Source organism: Oryx dammah, unplaced genomic scaffold (genome assembly GCF_014754425.2).
Source record: "Oryx dammah isolate SB20612 unplaced genomic scaffold, SCBI_Odam_1.1 HiC_scaffold_3, whole genome shotgun sequence".
NCBI classification, from domain to species: domain Eukaryota; kingdom Metazoa; phylum Chordata; class Mammalia; order Artiodactyla; family Bovidae; genus Oryx; species Oryx dammah.
Genome location: NW_024070187.1, coordinates 36,615,245 through 36,628,969, shown reverse-complemented (window position 1 = coordinate 36,628,969; position 13,725 = coordinate 36,615,245).

Genomic DNA, 13,725 nt, shown 5'->3' with positions numbered 1-13,725 from the left:
TTTCCTAAACTTCCATCTGGTCCAAGGGTTCAACATTGTAAGGCATTTAGCCCAAACACTGTTTTTTGAAAAAAGAAGCTTTGCGAAAAGCGCTCAGTATTTTAATATATATTTTTAAAAGAAGTCTTACATTTTTTATTGTATGAATAAAATATGGTTGAATGGAACTAGGAGAACATGACGAAGCTCAAAGAGGGATACAAAAAATATCCTTACTGTTACACAAGTGTCTGAACCCAATTTTAGCTGGATCTTTTTACCTCTGGCGCAAGGTGGGCGGGGTCCACGAACTAGAAGTGAGTAAAGTCCTGGCCTCAGTGCCAGGAAGGAGAGGATGTCTATTTCACTGTACAAGGGCCGGTCACAACAGAGATTTGACTGTCTATTTTTGAAAAGATTGGACAAATTGGGCATAGTAGGTCCTCTTTGAGTTTCACTTCCTTTAGATGGTTAAAGAGTTGCATGGCAAACTCGGTTAACTCAGCAAAATTCACCTATGTTCATTTAAAAGAGAAATTTTGTATTCACCTTATAGCTGTTTTCTTGTTCCAGTGAACTCAAGCTGCAGTTTCCACAGCCAGAAATTTGCTAAAACCCGCTCCTCAGCCTTCTGTGTGAGTGGAGAGGAGGGCTCTGTGAGCTTCAGAGGTGATGGTTGCTGCAGAGCCGTAAGTTTGTGTCTATCCCCTTTCAGCAAATTCTGTCCCCTTCATTTTGTTTGCTGTTCCTACCAGAGAGGATTTGTTTCCTGGCATAGCCTCACTTACTTTCCTCTTTGCTTGGGCCTTACCATACTGTTTGCATCTTCACATGCCTGATAGAATGAGGGAGAACAAATGTCACAGGCCTCAAGTAATTTTTGTCATTACTGAACAGTATTATTGGCCACTTTGGGATGCAAGATTTAGTCATCCATCAAACCCTAAGTTCACAAGGTGTTTACTATGTTTTTCTTTTAGAAACCATGGGGTACAACAGAATGTAAGAGTCCCTGGCCTGAAAGACTTTATTACCTAGAAAGAGGCAAGATATATCATGACTGTAAAGAGATACAAATAGACACTGTTCCATACAGTTTATAAGCATATATACTTCCTTCTGTCCTTTTCTTTGCTTGACCAAGAGTTTGGTTTGGTGCCATGACTTCCAGGAAACCTTCGCTGACGTTCCACACTTGGGTTATGTGCTCTCCCTTTGCTTCCAAAACAGCCTGTCTCAGAGTATTGATCACCTGTATTCTCCTTGTCTGTTTCCCCTAGGCATCTTGGGAGCCATGGCTATCATCTGTGAACTTCAAGTGCCTAGATCTAGAATTCAGACTGTGCTTGCCACATATATAAGGTGTTCATAAAATGTTTGAGTGAATGTGTGATCAAGGTCTACTGCGTGCAGCATTGTTTATTAAAGAACAGAACAAGTCCCATTTATGGCCTTCAAGTAATAAATGCAAAAACAGAAAATACTTGAGCCAGTAGAATGAGAAGGATATAGATGATTGAGGAGGACATTAGGATATGAAGAAGTGTGTGGGAGGTCATTGGCTTGGCTTAGGGTGTAGGGATCAAGCTTGCCTAGAATAAAAGATTATAAAAGAGAGTGATGCTGGATTAAAGAGGATCTTGAAAGGCTGGAAGAATTTATTATTGTTGTGGGAGTCAACATGGACTCAACAATGTTCTTTGCAGAAGCTGGGGCAGGGGGAAATTATGAATTAGTACAGTTGATAGAGATTAGAGTCAAGAGTGGAGAAAGACCAAGCAGTGTAGAAATTGTGCTTTGGTGAAAAACTATGTACTGTCCAGTGTGGTTTGAGAAGATTCCTGTGGATTATCTGATTAAGAGTCTGCAAAGTTCTTTCACAGCTCTGTAAATTGTTATGCATTGCAATATGAGCCTTGTCTGTAGATATGGAGATTATATCTTGTCTAGTAGAAGTTGCCAGGGGCGGGGTTGGGGGGGGTTGGGGGAAGGGTGGTGTGGAAACCAGTCTTGTCTCCATTTGCACATTCATTTCAATATTCCTGATCCATAAATGTGTCTGTCCTCGAAATTTTCACTTGAACCAGTTATACCAATTGTTTCCTCCATAAATTAAAGAAAATCTTTAACATGTATTCATTTTTTATATATGTATGTCACAATTTTAACTATTTTTGAAAATTATCTTTTAACAGCAGGTGTTGAGGCCTGATAGAGGCCATGACTAAAATAGGCTGGAGCAAGCATCCGGGAAACAGCTGAGACACTGCCCGGGCGGGATCAAAATTTATTACCCGCGACGGGAGGACTCAGCCTGTCGGCATGCTCCCAGTAGCCTGGTCTGTGCTAGTTGGGACGAGGATAGATATCTCCTAAGAAAGCCCGCGTGTGCGAAAATCTAGCCAATTAATAGATGCAAAGAAACCCTTGTAACCAATCCAACCTTGCCAATTCCCTGTCTTTGTCCTAAACTTATAGATACTACTGTAATATAGAGCTCGGGGCTCTGGCTTTATTCCACTGTGTTGGATGCAGCCAGGGTCCTGGCTCGAGCTAGCAATAAATTCCCTTTTTGCATTTGCATTGCTGTGGATGTCTTGTTCTCTCAGTTCTGGGGATTGGGACCTTGGGCAAAACACAGGTAAATTGGCCAGAGGCATGAATTTTTGATGAAACTTGCCAGATAACTCCATTTGGAAGTGGATCACAGAATCAGCTAGATACAGCTTGTGAAAGTGGCAGAATATACACCACTAGCCTGTTTAGGGCCCTCACACTTCCCATTTGCTTAGGAAGAAAGAGGCTGTGAAAGTGATGGGGAGTTTAATTATAAATGCTGACTCTCAAGTAACAGTGGGTCACTGGAGAAGAAAATAGATGGAAGAAAGTCCAGTGGGATCTTGAGATGGCAATGCAGACTCCCACAGCTGAACAGCAGGAGTCTGGAGGTTTCCCTAAAGAAGCCATCACAGAGGGAAACAAGCAGAGGGAAAGGACAGAGCCTGTGGAAGACACCATTGGTCAAGAGATGCAAGAACCCTGCTGCTGCTAAGTCACTTCAGTCGTGTCCGACTCTGTGTGACCCCATAGATGGCAGCCCACCAGGCTCCTCCGTCCCTGGGATTCTCCAGGCAAGAACACTGGAGTGGGTTGCCATTTCCTTATCCAATGCGTGAAAGTGAAAAGTTAAAGGGAAGTCGCTCAGTCCTGTCTGACCCTCAGACCCCATGGACTGCAGCCTACCAGGCTCCTCTGTCCATGGGAGTTTCCAGGCAAGAGTACTGGAGTGGGTTGCCATTGAACCCTAGACAGAGGAAAAAGTAGGAATTGTTTAGGGAGAGGCAAGAAGAGATTCACCATATCAACATTCATGAGTAACAGTCATTCAGCACCTCCCCTTCCAGAGTGGAGTCTGAAATACTGGAAGCAGGAAACATGCCTGAGGACCATTGATACACATGCTTCAGCAAAACAAAGGAGCACTTGCTGAGCCTGAGACAGAAAAATATTTCCACATATGGTAATAAGTTAAGCACAAACCCATGTGGAATCTTTGTCTCTCTAGAGAAGTGTTCTAAGCCCATGGCCCATTCTTATGTGGTGAAGCTTGGAAAAACTGCATGTCCAAGATTACATTTTGCAACATTTAGTGCAGAGTTTTCATCCTCGGGGTCATCTGCTGCTGAAATGTCAGCTATCACCTCTCCCTTCCAGTTAAGAGGAAAGGTCAAGACAAAGGGCAAACCACCCACTTCCAGCTGAGTCATTCTGTTTAAAGAATGCTTGGGAAGCACCACCCAACAAGTTTTGCTTAATTCCAATGGCCATGCCTATCTATAAGAAGGGCTACTACCTAAGATAAGATCTGAGTTCTAAAACAAAGAAAGGGAGCCTGGACATTGTTTACATACATCTGCCCACATAGTAATTGCTATCCCTCAGATCCCAGTTCAGACTTTCATTTTTCAAGAAGACTTTTTTTTTTTTTTTTGCAATGAAACATATAAGATCTTAGTTCCCTGACCAGGAATGGAATCCATGCCCCCTGCAATGGAAGCATGGAGTCCTAACCACTGGACCATCAGCCAAGTCCCAAAAGACAGTCTTTCTTGATGCCTCTACTTGGATCAGGTTCCCTTTAACACTAGAGAAGATAAATTTTTTCCTCTATTTTTTTAGGATCTATGTTCTGCTGTTTGGTCACTAAGTCATGTCCAACTCTTTGGGACCCCATGGACTATGGCACACCAGTCTCCATAGGGTTTTTCAGGCAAGAATACTGGAGTGGGTTGCCATTTCCTTGTTTAGAGGATCTTCCTAGACCAGGGATTGAACCCACATACCCTGCAAGGCAGGCAGATTCTTCACCACTACACCACAAGGGAAACCCTTAGGGTCTCTGGCTAGACCTAAAACAAGCTAACATGACTAACAGGAGGAAAGCATACAAATTTTATTTTGTCGTTATTTACATGTGACGGAACCTTCACAAGAAAAATGAAGACCCAAAGAAGTAGGGCTGAGAGCTTATATACTTGTTTATGTTGTTGAAGTCAATGCAATTGCATTGTGTATTATATGTGTTGAGTAATTTCATTGTCATGTACAAATCTAAGTTAAGTGCCCTAAAATCATATATGTGAAAATTTATGTTTTAATAGTCCTATAAGACACATTTCAGTTGGAAGGAATCTCACAGGGAAAGATCACTGACAAAGTTATTTTCTGAATAAGATGATAATAGCTACTACATATTAAGAATCTTCTATGAGCAGAGAGGCTGAATCTATGCTTAATATAGGTTTTTTAAAACAATGCTCTTATTTCCCATCTCCTTGTCTTTTTGTTCTATGAATTTCTTCTCTCAAATATTTTAATATTTGATTTTAAATATTCAAGAGCTCTATCATTTCTCACTCTTGCAGTATTTACTAATATTTTCTTTAAACATTAACTACACTTTATCTGAGGGCTTCCCTGATAGCTCAGTTGGTAAAGAATCTGCCTACAATGCAGTAGACCCTGTTTCAATTTCTGAGTCAGGAAGATCCCCTGGAGAAGGCATAAGCTACTCACTCCAGTATTCTTGGGCTTCCCTGTGGCTCAGCTGGTAAAGAATCTGCCTGCAGTGTGGGAGACCTGGGTTCAGTCGTTTGCTTGTGCTCTCTGAATGGTCTCTATTTCCTCTGAGTTCCTATTTCTTCTTTGTTTTGGCCTTTGACTTAATGTTGGTGCACTTCCTCAAGAGCATGGTGATCTTTGGCTATCTAATAATATTTGAAACAATACTGAAAGTCTAAATGCAACTTCATGAGAAGACCTTGGCAAGTTGCAGCCATCACTTAAGGGTGATTAGGAAGCACCCTGTCATCTCATTGTGACATCCCCACTCCAGTGTTCTTGCCTGGAGAGTCCCAGGGACGGGGGAGCCTGGTGGGCTGCCGTCTCTGGGGTCGCACAGAGTCGGACATGACTGAAGTGACTTAGCAGTAGCAGCAAGTGTCAAAATCTGTAAGCCTTTCCCCTTGGATCTTTTCTCCCCAAAAAGGATTCTTCAAGTTTTACATGTAATAGAAGCCTTCACAAGAAAAATAAAGAATCAAAGAAGTAGTTAGGGCTGAGAGCTTATGTACTTGTTAATGCTGTTGAAATCAATGCAGTTGCATTGTCTGTCCTTCAATAGCCTGACTGCTAGTTTTTTGGAAGCAAGTCAAAGGAGGAATGTCTTGACAAATATAATTCAATTCCCAGATTTTGGCTGTATTTATTTTTATTTAGATGCCTCCTTCCCCGAGTTGGACTTGTGAGCCCCAAATCTGGAGCATCTCTGACTCAACCCCTTTAAAGAGAAAATCCAGTTTTCTTTTTTTTTTTTTTTAACTTTTAATCTTGTATTGGGATATAGTCAATTAACAATGTTGTGATAATTTCATGTAAACAGTGAAGGGACTCAGCCATATATATACATGGATCCATTCTCCCCCAAACCCTGTTCCCATCCAGGGTGCCACATAACATTGAGCAAAATTCCATGTGCTGTACAGTAGGTCCTTGTTGATCATCCATTTTAAATATAGCAGTGTGCATATGTCCACCCCAAACTCCCCAACTGTCCCTTCCCCCAGCAATCATAATGTAGTTCTCAAAGTCTGTGAGTATTTTTCTGTTTTACAAGTGAGTTCATTTGTATAATTTCCTTTTAGATTCCACATATAAGGGATGTCATAGGACTATTTCTCCTCCTCTGTCTGACTTATTTCACTCAATATAACACTCTCTAGATCTATCCATGTTGCTACAAATGGCATTATTGCATTCTTTTTAATGGTTGAATAATATTCCATTGTATGTATTTACCACCATATCTTCTTTAGCCATCCCTCTGTCCATGGAGATTTAGGTTGCTTCATGTCTTGGCTGTTGTAAACAGTGCTGCAATGAACATTAGTGTGCACATATCCTTTTGGATCATGTTTTTCTCTGGATATACACCCAGGAGTGGGGAAAATCCAGTTTTCTGCTCAGTTGGAGAATATGCATTTATGTGGAGGAGGATGAATATAATATGTAAAGATCTACTGAGATATTATGTAAGACTTCATATTACATTCTCTTCATTTCTGTGTAATGTGGTCTTATGGTTGCTCTGTCAATTAAGAATTAAGAGGATGGTTCTCAATGTAACTGTATCACAGACTGAATAGTATTTATTACTCCTCAGGCCATATATGCAATCTTGAGAAAATCCAGTGCTTATGAGACAGGTAGAGGAAAAGAGACCGAGAAGGAGTAGCCTGAGAGGAAGGAGATAAAGATACTGATTAGATGATGAGAGTGGTCAGCAGGTCAAATGCTGCTAAAAGGTCTCTCGGCAAGAATAAGAACTGAGAAGAGCCCAATGGATCATGCAAAGTGGAGGTGATGATTTACCCTGGCCAGAACAGTTTCAAAATTCTTCTATCCTCAGCAATTCCTGTGAAAGTATAGGTTAGATCACATCAGACTGTTCAAAACTCACCAAGGTCTTCACGATCTCTTACCTTACAGACAACAGTGTTGGACAAGTGGTTGGTCTCTCCACTTCCAGCCAGTTTTCTCCTGGGCCTCATCTCCTTCAACTTTCTCTACTCTATCAGACTTGCCTCCTTACTCTTTCTTGATAAATCCAGGATCGCTTTTGCTGTTCAGGATAGGCCTTTGCATTAGTTGTTTGCTTTTCCAGGAGTGATGCTCCCAGACTTCTTCCAAACTCACTCCCTTTCTTCCTTCAGGTCTTTGCTCAAATTTTGCCTTTTTTGAGGCCTTACTCAACACTCTATTTAAATTACATTTGTTTCCACTCAAGCACTATCCCTCTTCCCAACTTTGTTTTTCTTCACAACATTTATCACTATTGAAAGTACTGTTTTACTCACTTTATTTAGTGTCTGTCTCCCCCACCTTCCCTCAAACATAAGCTAGATGAGGGAAGAGATTTTTTTCATTCACATGTCCCAAGAACTTAGAACAGTACATACAACATAATACACACTTAAATATTTGATGAATAAATTAGTGAATCGAGTAATGGTGCAAAAAAAGGTAGATACGGAGAATATAAGTTAAAGAAAATATCTTCAATAAATTTGGCTGTAAAGAGGTGGAGAAAGATATTGTTTTACTTGAAGGGGAACATGGGATTTAGGAAAGCTCATATGTTTTTTATTTGTTTACACTGATTTTTTTCTTTGGAAAAAATACTGATTCATGGAAGATTGGAAAGAAAGTACAGAGAAGTTCCATTTACCTCTTCACCCAGTTTCACCAATGGTTTTACTTCCCCAGCTAGGTAACTATAGTACAATATCGAAACAAGGGAGATGACGTTGGTATATTGTGCATATAAGTCTATGCTACTTTATCATATGCATATTTGTGTAACCACTACTGCACTCAAGATACAAAACTATGTCAGAACCACAAAGATTTCCCTCGTGCCACCCCTCCCACATCCCTAGCTCTTGACAAGCATGACTTTGTTCTCCCTCTGTGAAATTTTGTCATTTCTAGAACATCATATAAATGAAATCATATAGTATTAATACTTGACTTTTTAAGATTGTTTTCTCTCACTTATCCTATTCTATTGAGATTCATCCACAGTTTGCTTACCAATAGTTCACTCCTTTTTGTTACTGAATAGTACTCCATGGTATGGATATACCATGGGAGTTTTTAGCCATTCACCTGTTGAAGGATATTTTCATTGTTTCCAGTTTTTGTCTGTTCTAAATAAAACTGCTATGAACATTTATGTATGGGTTTTTATGTAAACATAAGTTTCATTTCTCTGGAATAAATGCCCAGGAGTATGATTGCTGGGTTTTTGACACATTATATGATACATGAAATTAAAAGATGCTTTCTCCTTGAAAGAAAAGCTATGACAAACCTAGACAGTATATTAAAAAGCAGAGACATCACTTTGTTAACAAAGGTCCGTGTAGTCAAAGCTATGGTTTTTCTAGTATGTGTGTGAGAGTTGGACCATAAAGAAGGCTGAGTGCCAAAGAATTGATGCTTTGGAACTGTTGTGCTGGAGAAGACTCTTGGGAGTCCTGTGGACTGCAAGATCAAACCAGTCAATCCTAAAGGAAATCAACCCTGAATATTCATTGGAAAGACTAATGCTTAAGCTGAAGCTCCAATACTTTGGCCACCTAAAGGGACGAGCCAACTCATTAGAAAAGACCCTGATCCTGGGAAAGACTGAGGGCAGGAGGAGAAGGGGGATGAAATGGTTGGATGGCATCAATGACTCAATGGACATGAGTCTGAACAAACTCTGGGAGATAGTGAGGGGCAGGATGCCTGATATGCTGCCGTCCATGGAGTCACAAAGAGACATGACTTAGTGATTAACAACAATGATACATGTATATTTTGTTTTTAAAGAAATGTCAAGGTATTTTCCAGAGAAGCTGTACTGTTTTAAATTCCTCACGTCTTTTCTCAAAGGGTGGAGCAATGTAAAGTCTGTTTAGGTTTTCTTGGGGAGGAACCAGCCACCAGGAAGGGGAAGGATGCAGAGGACAGAGCCAAGTCCAGAGAAAGCAAGTGAAAATGGAGCAAGATAAAGAGATGCTTCTTCCACTGGAGGGTGTGACCCAGTTACCTGAAGAAGGTGTGAGGTCAGATGCAGGTGGCTTTATGGGTTTGATGGCTGGAACTTAATGATTTGTCTTCTCTTGACTAAACAGTTAATGAAGGCTGGGCTGAGAGTGAAGTGCTTTGACATCAAAGGGCTTTGTGGTCACACAAGTTTGGGAAATGCTTATTAATGTGTCACACCCTAGTTATTAGCACATTGAAAGTTTAGAAAAACCCTAGGGTAGAAAAGAGACCAGTCACACTCTGTGGCATGAACATATGAATTTATGTGGTAAAGGATTGATTTTCTTTCCACATATATTTCTAAACCCTCTAATTTTGCCCAACCTGACCCCCAAAGAACAACTCTCTTCACATCAATTTGGAAAACTCTGGAATAAAATATAGCTACGATGGGACATTGTATGTATCCCACACAATACATGGGGTTTCACCCTCTCCACTAGGGGATACATCCAAATTTAAATATTTGTGGGATCAGAATATCATGATCAGAGTTTTAGTAAAGTCTTCTAATGTGTAAACAGTATTCTAGTATAATTTTTATGCACTAATTATGCCAATCTGATATTTTAAAATGAGTTAACATTCTTAGATGAACACTTGATTTATTATAAAAGTAGAACTGTGAAACAATGGAGACAGTATATTCTTTTTAATAAACAAAGTCTTTTGATTTTAATAAACTGGATATCTGTATGGGAGAAAGTTTTGACATATACCTTATGTCAAACACAAAAATCATTTCTAATTAAATTTGAAAGATTAAACAATAGAACTTGTAGGAGATAACATAGGAGACTATTTCATGAATTTGATGGTAGGCAAAGATTTCTTAGAGTACAAAGAGCTCTAACAATAAAGGAAATGGTTGATGGATTCAATTATAGTAAAATTAAGAAATCCTGTTAAACAAAAGAACATTAACAGAATGAAAAGGCAAACCGTAGTATAGGAAAAGGCATTTCCTATCCATGTAATCAGCAAAGGATTTGTATCTAGAATAAATACTGTTTTATAAACCAGTTGTAGACAGTGCAAAATAAAAACGACTCTAGAACCAGACTGCCTGTAGCTACTTCCTCGTGTGACTTCAGACATGTCATTCAGTGCTTTTCTGCCTTCCATTTCCTCACTAACTGGGAGTAAGAGTATACCCATCTACAGTTGTTTTGAGAGTTAAATTAATCAATATAGATAAAGCACTTTGAGAAAAGTTTTGCACATTAAAAGAACCCAACTGAGGTTAGCGATTATCAGGTGTCCTCTGTGTTTTCAAATAAAGGTGCAGAGAATTTAGAATTTAATGTGCTTTCATTATTAGAGTGAGTGTCATTGATGCACCTGACATGCTGAGCCATCACATTTCTTATTACACAGCAGCAGTGTGTGTGTGCATGTGCACACAGGTGAGGTGTAATGCCATTAAATGTCACCCAGCCCTTCCATAGTAAGTGGGAGGCATTCTGGCTTAACCACCAAGCACCTGCGATGAACTTGGTTGTGTTCTCCTTCACCTAATAACTGTGACAGCTTTATAATATCCCTAAATAAAATCACAGCATTAACTGCATAATTGTGCAACTCACTGCTTCTACCAGTATTACGTTTGGACAGTTTCCTTACATATTCATACATAATTACTGGAGAATATAAAATGTCTTACATTTCAGGCCTAACCTTACCTTGTTAAGAGTTTACATTTATATAGATGTCTCTCTGTCTTAAATAAAATGCTTTCCTCAATTTTATCATTTCCAAATGGGTGGTACTGTGAGTCACTGGTCTCTCTGGGTGGTAGGGTCAATTTCAAGACACCTCCTGCCAGAGAAACATCTTTGTTGGCTCTGATTCACTAAGCAATTTTCTCAGAGTTGTGCCCTAGCTCACCTGGGTTTCATTGGCATCAGAAGCGCTTATAAAGCCAGCACATCTCTGGAACTGTTCTAATTAACCCATCACACTCCTTGGAGGGTGATCTTGATACTGACCAGGGTTCTTGGCCTTCCCCAATCAATAGAATGCCATGGACAGAGGAGCCTGGTGGGCTACAGTCCATGGGGTCACACAGAGTCAGATACGACTGAGTAACTAACACTTTCACTTCAATTAAAAAAATTGACTAGAGGCCAGAAAAGAAATTCAGTCAAGGATTTAAGGGGGGCCCTGCTGCCCCAGGAGGGAGCAAAAAGAAGGAACAAGGGACATGCTCATTCCCTGGGAGCCATGATGGGGGCGAGCTTGTTCTTTATATGGGGTGAGGGTAGGGGTATGTCCAGGAGTTGGGCCGGAGGGATGGCTTAAGTGGTTTGCCACCCCTTAGATGGTGTTGTGTGCAGGGGGCATGTACAGTACCCTGATTTTGCTCCTGGCTCTTCAGAAGTGGTGGTTGGGTATTGTATCTTTCTGCCCATAATTTGCCCCAACTGTTTAGGCACACAATTATTTTAGTCCTTATAGTTTCTTTGTATTTTGTTGCTGGAGGAGAGATTTGTCCAAGTGCAAGCATCACAGCCAAGGGTCCCAGGCCCCAGTCTATCTCAGTGTGTGAATATGAAGTGATCATTAACAACCAGGCCCACGATTCTCAAAGTATGATTGTGGTTCATGTTTGGAAAATTCACCTGAGGTACTTGTTAAAAACATAGATCTCCAAGTCCCATCCCAGACCCTCAGAATCAGAGCCTCTGGGAATATCAATCAAAAGTTTACGTTTAAAAAAAAGCTTTCTAAGTGAGTCTAAAATTTGAGAACTATCAAAATATATTCCACTGAGTCCCATAGAATCTGGTTCTAAAATTAGAAAATTAATGCCCAACAGCTTGAGTAAGATACAGCAAAATACAAGTTATGAAAATGGAGGCTGGTTGAATCCAGGTAAGGATTAAATTCAAGGAAGAAAGGATGTGTGAAAAAGGCGGAGGAATGCCCATAACACTGTGAACCCTGCACTTGTAGTCATGATTTTCTTGGAGCTGAGTATTTTACCTTTTTTTTCTGAGAAGTGAGTTACTAAAAAAAAAAAAAAAAGATTTATTTAATTGTTATCAATTCAAATAAAGAATAAAAATATAACTGTTTCTATATCTCAAGCACTATTTAAGATCTGAGTACTCTTATCTTTTGGCAATGTTTGATAAATCTATAGATTCAGGTAGTAACTGTGCTTACATCTGAAGCCCCAGCCTGAAGGTCCTTCTAAGCTTATTAGTTAACAAGTCTATCTTGGTCATGGACTTCTCTGATACCTCAATTAGTAAAGAATCTGCCTGCAATGAGGGAGACCTGGATTCAATCCTGGGTTGGGAAGATCCCCTGGAGAAGGGAAAGTCTACCCACTCCAGTATTCTGGCCTGGAGAATTCCATGGACTGTACAGTCCATGGGGTCGCAAAGAGTCAGACACGATTGAACAATTTTCACTTCACCTCACCTTGGTAATGCTTTTTGCCATTCACTCACCACTCACTCATCTAACTATGGGTTAGGTGCTCTAGAAGACCTAACTTCAAATACATAGAATTACTGGGTCTGGGAACATAAATGTAAAATGCAGTATGTGATTCAATGGTTCTTGGGTGAGACCCAAAATTCTGCATTTGTGAAGAAAGCTGAGCGCCGAAGAATTGATGTTTTTGAACTATGGTGTTGGAGAAGACTCTTGAGAGTCCCTTGGACTGCAAGGAGATCCAACCAGTCCATTCTGAAGGAGATCAGCCCTGGGATTTCTTTGGAAGGAATGATGCTAAAGCTGAAGCTCCAGTACTTTGGCCACCTCACGCGAAGAGTTGACTCATTGGAAAAAACTGATGCTGGGAGGGATTGGGGGCAGACGGAGAAGGGGACGACAGAGGATGAGATGGCTTGATGGCATCGCTGACTCGATGGATGTGAGTCTGAGAGAACTCCCGGAGTTGGTGATGGACAGGGAGGCCTGGCGTGATGCGATTCATGGGGTCGCAAAGAGTCGGACATGACTGAGCAACTGAACTGAACTGAACATGTTCTTAGTGATGCTTATGATGCTGGTCCGCGGATAACACTGATAACAGCATTGCTTGTTTAAGAAGCCCTGATTTCTTTTTGGCCTCCAGAAAGAGTTTTCTAGACTCTCTGGTCCCTGGATATATCTGACCTGTACTACTGGTAGAGGCAGGTGAAGATTCCATACTGGCAATGCAGTTCTCAGAAGTTCCTGACATGAATGCTGTGTTGGCTGCTTGTGAATGATAAAGATCCTCTCCCTTTCATACTTCCCTGGTGGCTCAGACGGTAAAACGTCTGTCTACAATGTGAGAGACCTGAGTTTGATCCCTGGGTTGGGAAGATTCCGTGGAGAAGGAAATGGCAACCCACTCCAGTACTCTTGCCTTGAAAATCCCATGGACGGAGGAGCTTAGTGCAAGCTACTATCCATGGGGTCGCAGAGTCAGGCACAACTGAGCGACTTCACTTTCATACTTAATCCAGGTCTCAACTCTGAATCTCTCCAACCAGATAGTTCTTTCTCTGGAAGAATAAATTTGGAATTCTGGTCTGTCTGCCCCTATACATCTCCTGAACTGTTGATAACAACCATGAGTACCTTTAAACATCT